Source organism: Hordeum vulgare, chromosome 2H (genome assembly GCF_904849725.1).
Source record: "Hordeum vulgare subsp. vulgare chromosome 2H, MorexV3_pseudomolecules_assembly, whole genome shotgun sequence".
Taxonomy (NCBI): Eukaryota; Viridiplantae; Streptophyta; class Magnoliopsida; order Poales; family Poaceae; genus Hordeum; species Hordeum vulgare.
This window is the reverse complement of record NC_058519.1, coordinates 1,758,361-1,765,471: the sequence shown is the minus strand read 5'-3', so window position 1 is coordinate 1,765,471 and position 7,111 is coordinate 1,758,361.

The following is a 7,111-nucleotide window of genomic DNA, read 5'->3' as shown; positions in this document are numbered from 1 at the left end:
GTCTCCTATTTTGTTCAACATTGTCGTTGATATGTTGGCAATAATGATAGGAATGGCTAAATAGGAAGGCCAAGTGGGTGGACTTGTGCCACATCTAGTTGATGGTGGAGTGTCCATTCTACAATACGTTGACGACACGATTCTCTTTATGGATCACGATGTGGAGAAGGCTAGAAACATGAAACTCGTTTTATGCTTATTCGAACAGTTATCGGGTTTGAAGATAAACTTCAATAAAAGTGAATTGTTCTACTTCGGAAAGGCCAAAGACGAACAAGATGCTTACAAAGAACTGTTCGGTTATGAATGTGGAAATCTACCTTTCAACTATCTGGGTATTCCCATTCATCATCGTAAGCTCTTGAATAAGGAGTGAAAATGTATCGAGGATCGATTTAAAAAAAAAGTTAAGCTGCTGGAAGGGCAAGCTCTTAACCTATGGGGGTAGGCTCATACTGGTTAACTCAGTGTTAACGAGTATGCCGATGTTCCTTCTTTGTTTTTTCGAGATACCGGTTGGGGTGCAAAAAAGGTTGGATTTTTATCGATCACGTTTCTTCTGGCAAAGTGATGATATCAAGAGAAAGTATCACCTTACTAGATGGGATATCATCTGTAGACTGAAGGAGCAAGGGGGCTAGGAATTGAGAATTTAGAGGTTAAAAACAGGTGTTTGCTCAGCAAGTGATTGTTCAGACTTTCTGTGGAAAATGAAGGCATGTGGGTATAAATTCTTACGCACAAATACCTACAAAATAAGACATTAGCCCAGGTTATAGTCAGACCAAATGATTCGCCGTTTTGGAAAGGATTGATAAGGACGAAAGCAACCTTTTTCCAAAGAACCAAGTTTATCATTGGAAATGGAGGGTCGACGAGATTCTGGAAGGATATGTGGTTAGGGGAGACACCTCTTGCCATCCAGCATCCTCGACTATATAATAGTGTTCAACGTAAAGAAGATTGGGTTGCTACAGTATTACGGTTTGTTCCTCTAACTATACAATTTCGAAGGTCTTTGGTTGGTGATCAGTGGAATGAGTGGTTGCATCTTGTCAGACGGTTGATGGACATCAATCTCTTTGATTTGCCAGATAGTGTTCACTAGAAGTTGAACAGGAATGGCATTTTCTCGGTAAAATATATGTATCTCGATCTCATAGATATGGTACCTATACCTAAGTCAAATCATATTTGGAAGGTCAAGGTCCCGTTAAGAATAAAGGTTTTCATGTGGTTTGTCCACAGAGAATTTATTCTTACGGAAGACAATTTGGCAAAACATAATTGGGCAGGTAGTCAAAGATGCAGCTTTTGTGATAACAACGAAACTATGAGGCACCTCTTTCTTGAATGTCCGATGGCTAGGATTCTTTGGGGCTCACTTCATATAGCATTTAAATGGGATAGAGATAAACACTGCAAAGCACATATGGTTGGGAGTATGTGGACTACTTTGGGCTATATGAAACTGCAAGAATGATTTGATGTTTAACAGACAGAGTTCTATTAACTTTTTGCAGGTTATCTAGAGGGCCACTGCCATGATCCGTGTCTACTCAAATAGAGTTGTATATTGAGTTTACTGTCATTTATGGAAACAAAAATGTAAGCATTTATATTGCGCATTGCAGTACAGTAGCTAACCCACTAGCGGCACACTAAGCTATACATACATAGGGTTAAAGGAAATTGTGTAGTTGTATTACTAAATACTCCCTCCGCCCCAAAATAATTGTCGTTGCTTTAGTACAAAATTTATACTAACTTAATACTAATTTTGCGTCACTTATTTTGGGACAGATGGAGTATATACTTATTCACCTCTTTCGAACATTCCAGCTACCAAGCACCTGTGGTACCTGTCAACTATAGTGCAAATCTCGGTTAAGCATACTACCTCCGTCGCAGTTTAGAAGGCACAATTAAATTTACATGCATTTCCATAATAGACAAGGTTTAAGGCGCATTGCATTTACTTCTAGCAGCTAATTAGTACTCCGTTGTACTATTCTATATGCATGTGTAGTATGAATGCTATTTTTCAGTTCATCTCACAGCCAATCAATAATCACCTAGGTTCCAGAGAATTTCGAAGCATGCCTTCTAAACCGTGACGGGGGAGTACTTGTTTTCATTATTCATGTCTAATTAAGATCACTGACTGAGATGTTGTTGTTAGAACTTGGAGATGATGTTGTTGTTAGATCATGATAGTATATGGAACATGTGGGATAACTACCCCTGGATAGTAGGATGTATTTTTCCTATATATATATATATATATGTGTGTGTGTGTGTGTGTGTGTGTGTCTGTGTGGGTGCGTGCGTGGGTGCGTGCGTGCGTGTGTGTTTTGCAGCTCTTTTTTAGTGGAAAACTAATATTATTTTTCTGAATTATGTTTCGGGAGACTAGAAAGTCATTTGTATGGATTTTACTATGGAACACACTTTCTATTCCGAGTATGATGGATATATCAGAGCTCATTGACTAGTACTAAGCTCCGCCCCAATTATGATCTAAATGAAAGTGGTGTTCCATGATGCAAGGACATGCTCTGAGAACACAACAATAGAGGTGTGTGCTTCTTCTTTCTTCGAAGGCTACCACTTGTTCATCTTGCTATTGTAGCCATTGGGTTCTTGTTATAACAAGGTTTACTATAATGTCATCAAATTATTTCATTACAACTATTGAGTTAGAATAATAATTTGCATCTCCAAGATAGTCCTAAAACTCACTTTAAATTTCTCAACGCCATTTGTTTGTCCATATAGTGTTTATGCTTTTAAGTAGTCCTTGAGAACTGTAATATATTGATCATAGGTCTACACAAGCTTTCATCCCATGTGAATCTAGAGGTTATGTTAATAATTATCAAGCTAAATATTTCATGAAGGTACCAAAGTGAACTGTCAAGACTCAAGAGAGACATCCCATATAATCAGGAATGGTATGAGTGGGAGGCAGGAACACTGGAAAAATACAATTGGATTGGGAATTGCAAGCTCATCCTTACAGTATATCTTCACCATTGCGGTGCAAAATGATGTGCTTACTGTTCTCCGCAATGTTTCGGTCTATCCATAACCAAAAACAAATTCGAAACGGAGTAATAAGTTTTGCCTCATTCATTAAATAAGAGAAGAATAGAGTTTATATTTTTTACATAACAACCCTCACCGACGACATGAAAATTACTCACAAAAAATTACAGACCCAGGTTTTTTTGCGCTGGCAGTAACCCAAAGCTTTGCTTCGTCAAGAATGGATGCAAGAAGAACCGACGATGGTGCAAATTTTTTTACGAAACACCCTAGCATTTCGTTCGTTCATACGGTCCATGAGATGAGCATGGTGAGGGAGGTCATGGCCTGTCAGTTTGGGCTTCGGTTGTTGGTCCGTTTATCCCACCACTCGTTGACGGATCCATCAAGATGTGAGTCAGAGATGTTGATATGAGTTAGCCCAAGCTTCTCGATGATAGATCTCCATAGCCTAAGTGTGTAACGACACTTGAAGAAGAGGTGAGGCCCCATTTATTGTTCTGTGTTACAACGCTGGCAAAGGCCACAATTTTCTCAACCGCGCCTTTGCAACCGGCCGGTCGTCCAAATACAGTCTTGTAGGGCTAACCAAGCGAAGAATTTAACCTTTGGGGGCCAAGCCTTCCAAACCATGCGGTCCATGGGCGATAGAGTCAAACCAAGGAACTAACCCTTGTACGCGGTGGCCGCCATGATATCATTTTTGGCTTGCCCATCAAGGTGGAAGTCATGAACAAGCATCCAAAGAGTGAAAAAATCGCAAATGTGGCCAAGGGTGACAGCGGTGTCAGGATTTATTTTGAGGATCCAAGCATTTTCCTTGAGTGCCTCCCGCACCTTCCAGTTTTTTCTTCTTGAGGCCTCGAAGATTAACAGTGCAATATCATTGGGTTTCCGCCCTGGCAGCCAAAGGAAGTCCCAGAACGGCGTCTTTGCACCATCACCAACAATAATAGTTGTAGAGGCGTAGAAGAACTCGCGGTCATCGTCGGTGCAAGGGTTACCAAAACCCACCCAAAGCTTGTGGGTCGCCTTCCATTCGTACCAAAAACACCGAAGTCGTAAAGCACGCGCAAACTTGTCGGTGTTGAGTACCCCTAGACCCCCATACTCCTTTGGTTTGCAAACAATTTTCCAATTCACTTTGCATTTGGCTCATGTTGTCTTGTCTGTGCCGGACAATAGGAACGCCCTCTCCAAAGAATTGAGGTTGTTGAGCGTGCTTGGTGGCACAATGAGAGGCATCATAGAATAAATTGCTTGCGAGGAGATGACCGACTTGACGAGTCGTGGGACCGATAGTAGTGATATTTTGGCCATCTCACGTGACTAACTTGTGAGTCGCCCTTGTCTTCAAGATATTGGAAATCCCCCCTCCTAAGTTTCCAAACGGAGATTGGAAATCCAAGATATTTCATTGGGAATGTAGCATGAGATGTCGGCATGCTCTGGAGAATGTACCCCAGATTAAGATGGTTGCATCGAATTGGCACGACTGAGATTTTCTGAAAGTTGGTGCATAGGCCCGTCACATCCCCAAAACCTCTCAAGATTGACGCAAGGTTGTCGATGTCCGTTTTGATAGGAGCCACAAAAACGGCGGCATCATCCGCATATAGGGAGGTTCTCACGATGGGACCTCGCCCATGAATCTTGTGAAGAAGGCCTTTCCGGGTCGCCAAATCCAGGATCTTATGAAGCGGATCAATCGCGATGACAAAAAGCATTGGGGAAATGGGGTTCCCCTGCCGAAACCCACTGTCGTGCTTAATGGGTGGACCAGGGATCCCATTTAGGATAATGCGAGATGAAGACGAGGAAAGTAGCGGCAATCCAAGCCCGAAACTTATCCGGGAACCCCATACGCTGGAGGAGGTCCAAGATGAATTCCCATTTAACGGAGTCAAAAGCCTTTCTTATGTCCGACTTGAATAGCAGAGCAAGGGTCTTCTACTTGTGTAACCGCCTAGCAAAATTCCGGACGCACATGAAGTTGTCATGAATACTACGCCCCTTGATGAAAGCACTATGTGCGTTGGAGACAAGGTCATCCATGAGAGGAGCAAGCCGGAGGGACAAGACCTTGGCAATAATTTCGGCGATAGCATGGATGAGACTGATAGGTCTATAATTAGAGATGCCTTCCATACCCTCCTTTTTGGGCAAGAGAACAACATCGGCGGAATTCACCCGTTGCAGGATGGACGTGTGAAGGGAGTCGAAATGCTGAATGACCCTCATGACCGTATGCTTGATGATGCCCCAACACTTTTGAAGAAGATCCCCGTGAAACCGTCTGGGCCGGGAGACTTATCACTAGGCATCGCCTTAATGGCCGCCCATACCTCATCTTCCGTGATGGTGTTACCCAGGTCGTGCAAGTCATGGGTCTCCAACCCAAACTCATCCTAGTTGAAGTCTTTGTTGCCACTACTTCCCCTTCCCATGACCTCGGAGAAGTGGTAATGGATGATCTTCTCTTTTTCCTTATGCTCGGTCACCCACCCATGTGCGTGTTTAGTCCAGTGAATGTAATTCTTCCTTCTTCTAGCATTGATGTGGCGGTGCAAGAATTTTGTGTTTGCATCCCCATGCCCTAAGTTTGCCAACCAAGCACATTGGCTCTTCCTAGTCCTCTCCAGTACCAACAAACTGAGCACCCTCCGCTTGAGCCTCGAGCGTAAATCACGTTCCTCCGGAGAAAGGACCCTTGCCTCTTGTGCAATGTCGAGGTGGAGAATCACAAGTAGGGTCGCATGGAGCTGGACTTTAGCCCTGGAGAACAGTTTGTTGCTCCACTCAGTAAGTTGTGTCACGGGTTTTTTGAGCTTGTGATATAGGACTTGTTACGGCTCCAAGTGCCCGACGTGCTCGTCCCACGCCATTTGCACCACCTTAGAGAAGCCACGCAAGGAGGCCCAGAAGTTTTCGAACTTGAAAGATATTGGCCTTCTAGGCCCTTTATCATCCGCAAGCACGAGGGGGCAATGGTCGGATAGGGATGATGACAAAGCATGTAGGACATGGGTGTTGAAGGACAAATCCCACTCCGCATTGCAAAAAAAGGAGTCGAGCTTGCAAAGTGTTGGGTTGTCCCGCTCATTACTCCAAATGAAGCGTCTATTATGTAGATGGATTTTCTTAAGCTCACAAGATTGCAACACAGCCCTAAAGCGATTGATCCTACCCTGGTTAGGGCCAGCCAGGCGATCCCATTGGGAGGTGAGCTCAGCAAAGAAAGCATCTTCGCAAGCGTGGTCGGTTGGCCCATATACGGACGTGACCTTGAAGTAGACGTCGGTTGCATGGATACGGACCATGCCAGAGAGGCAATAGGTCGATGTAGAGATATTGGAGACGTCGAGACCATTGTCATCCCATAGAATTAGAATCCCTCCCCTGGTACCTATTGTTGGGCACTGCGCAAAGCTTTGAAGCCTGTTGCCACCCAGGAAGGCAGCGACGAAAGTTGGCATGAGGAGGCGATAACCGTTGCCCTCCGATCCCGGCAGTTGAGTCCACGGACGTTCCAACATAAAGTGTTGATGGGTTGTGTCGTCATGGATCACACCAAGAATCACTTGCCGTTTGCCAGGCGTAGCAGCCTAACACAACCATCGGGTAGGGAAAAGTCATAGCAGTGACACCAGGATGCTGAAGCAAGTGAACTAGCATAGAACACGACCACACCCTGCTGATACAACACACGCTACTAAAACTGGAGACAAGACTAATACTAGTCCGAACACTACATGATGCACTAAGCGGTTGGGATAACATTTGCACGTGCATACAAACAAGAAGCCTCAAACATCCTGATCTCCCAGCTGAGCAAGCTCCAGTGCTCCCTCGCCTCCATGATCAAGTAGGGCGTCCTCCACTCCGTTGACAGCCGCGTCATCAAGATGGAAAAAATCCTCTGGAGCGAGTTGGTCCTTTAACTTGGAAGTGAAGTCGTTTAGAGTTGCTTCCGTCACATCTTTCCCATCTTTGGTTATTCCTAGCGTCCGGCAAACCAATTTTTCTGCAACTTTGGCCGCCGGCACAAGAATAACAACTGCCC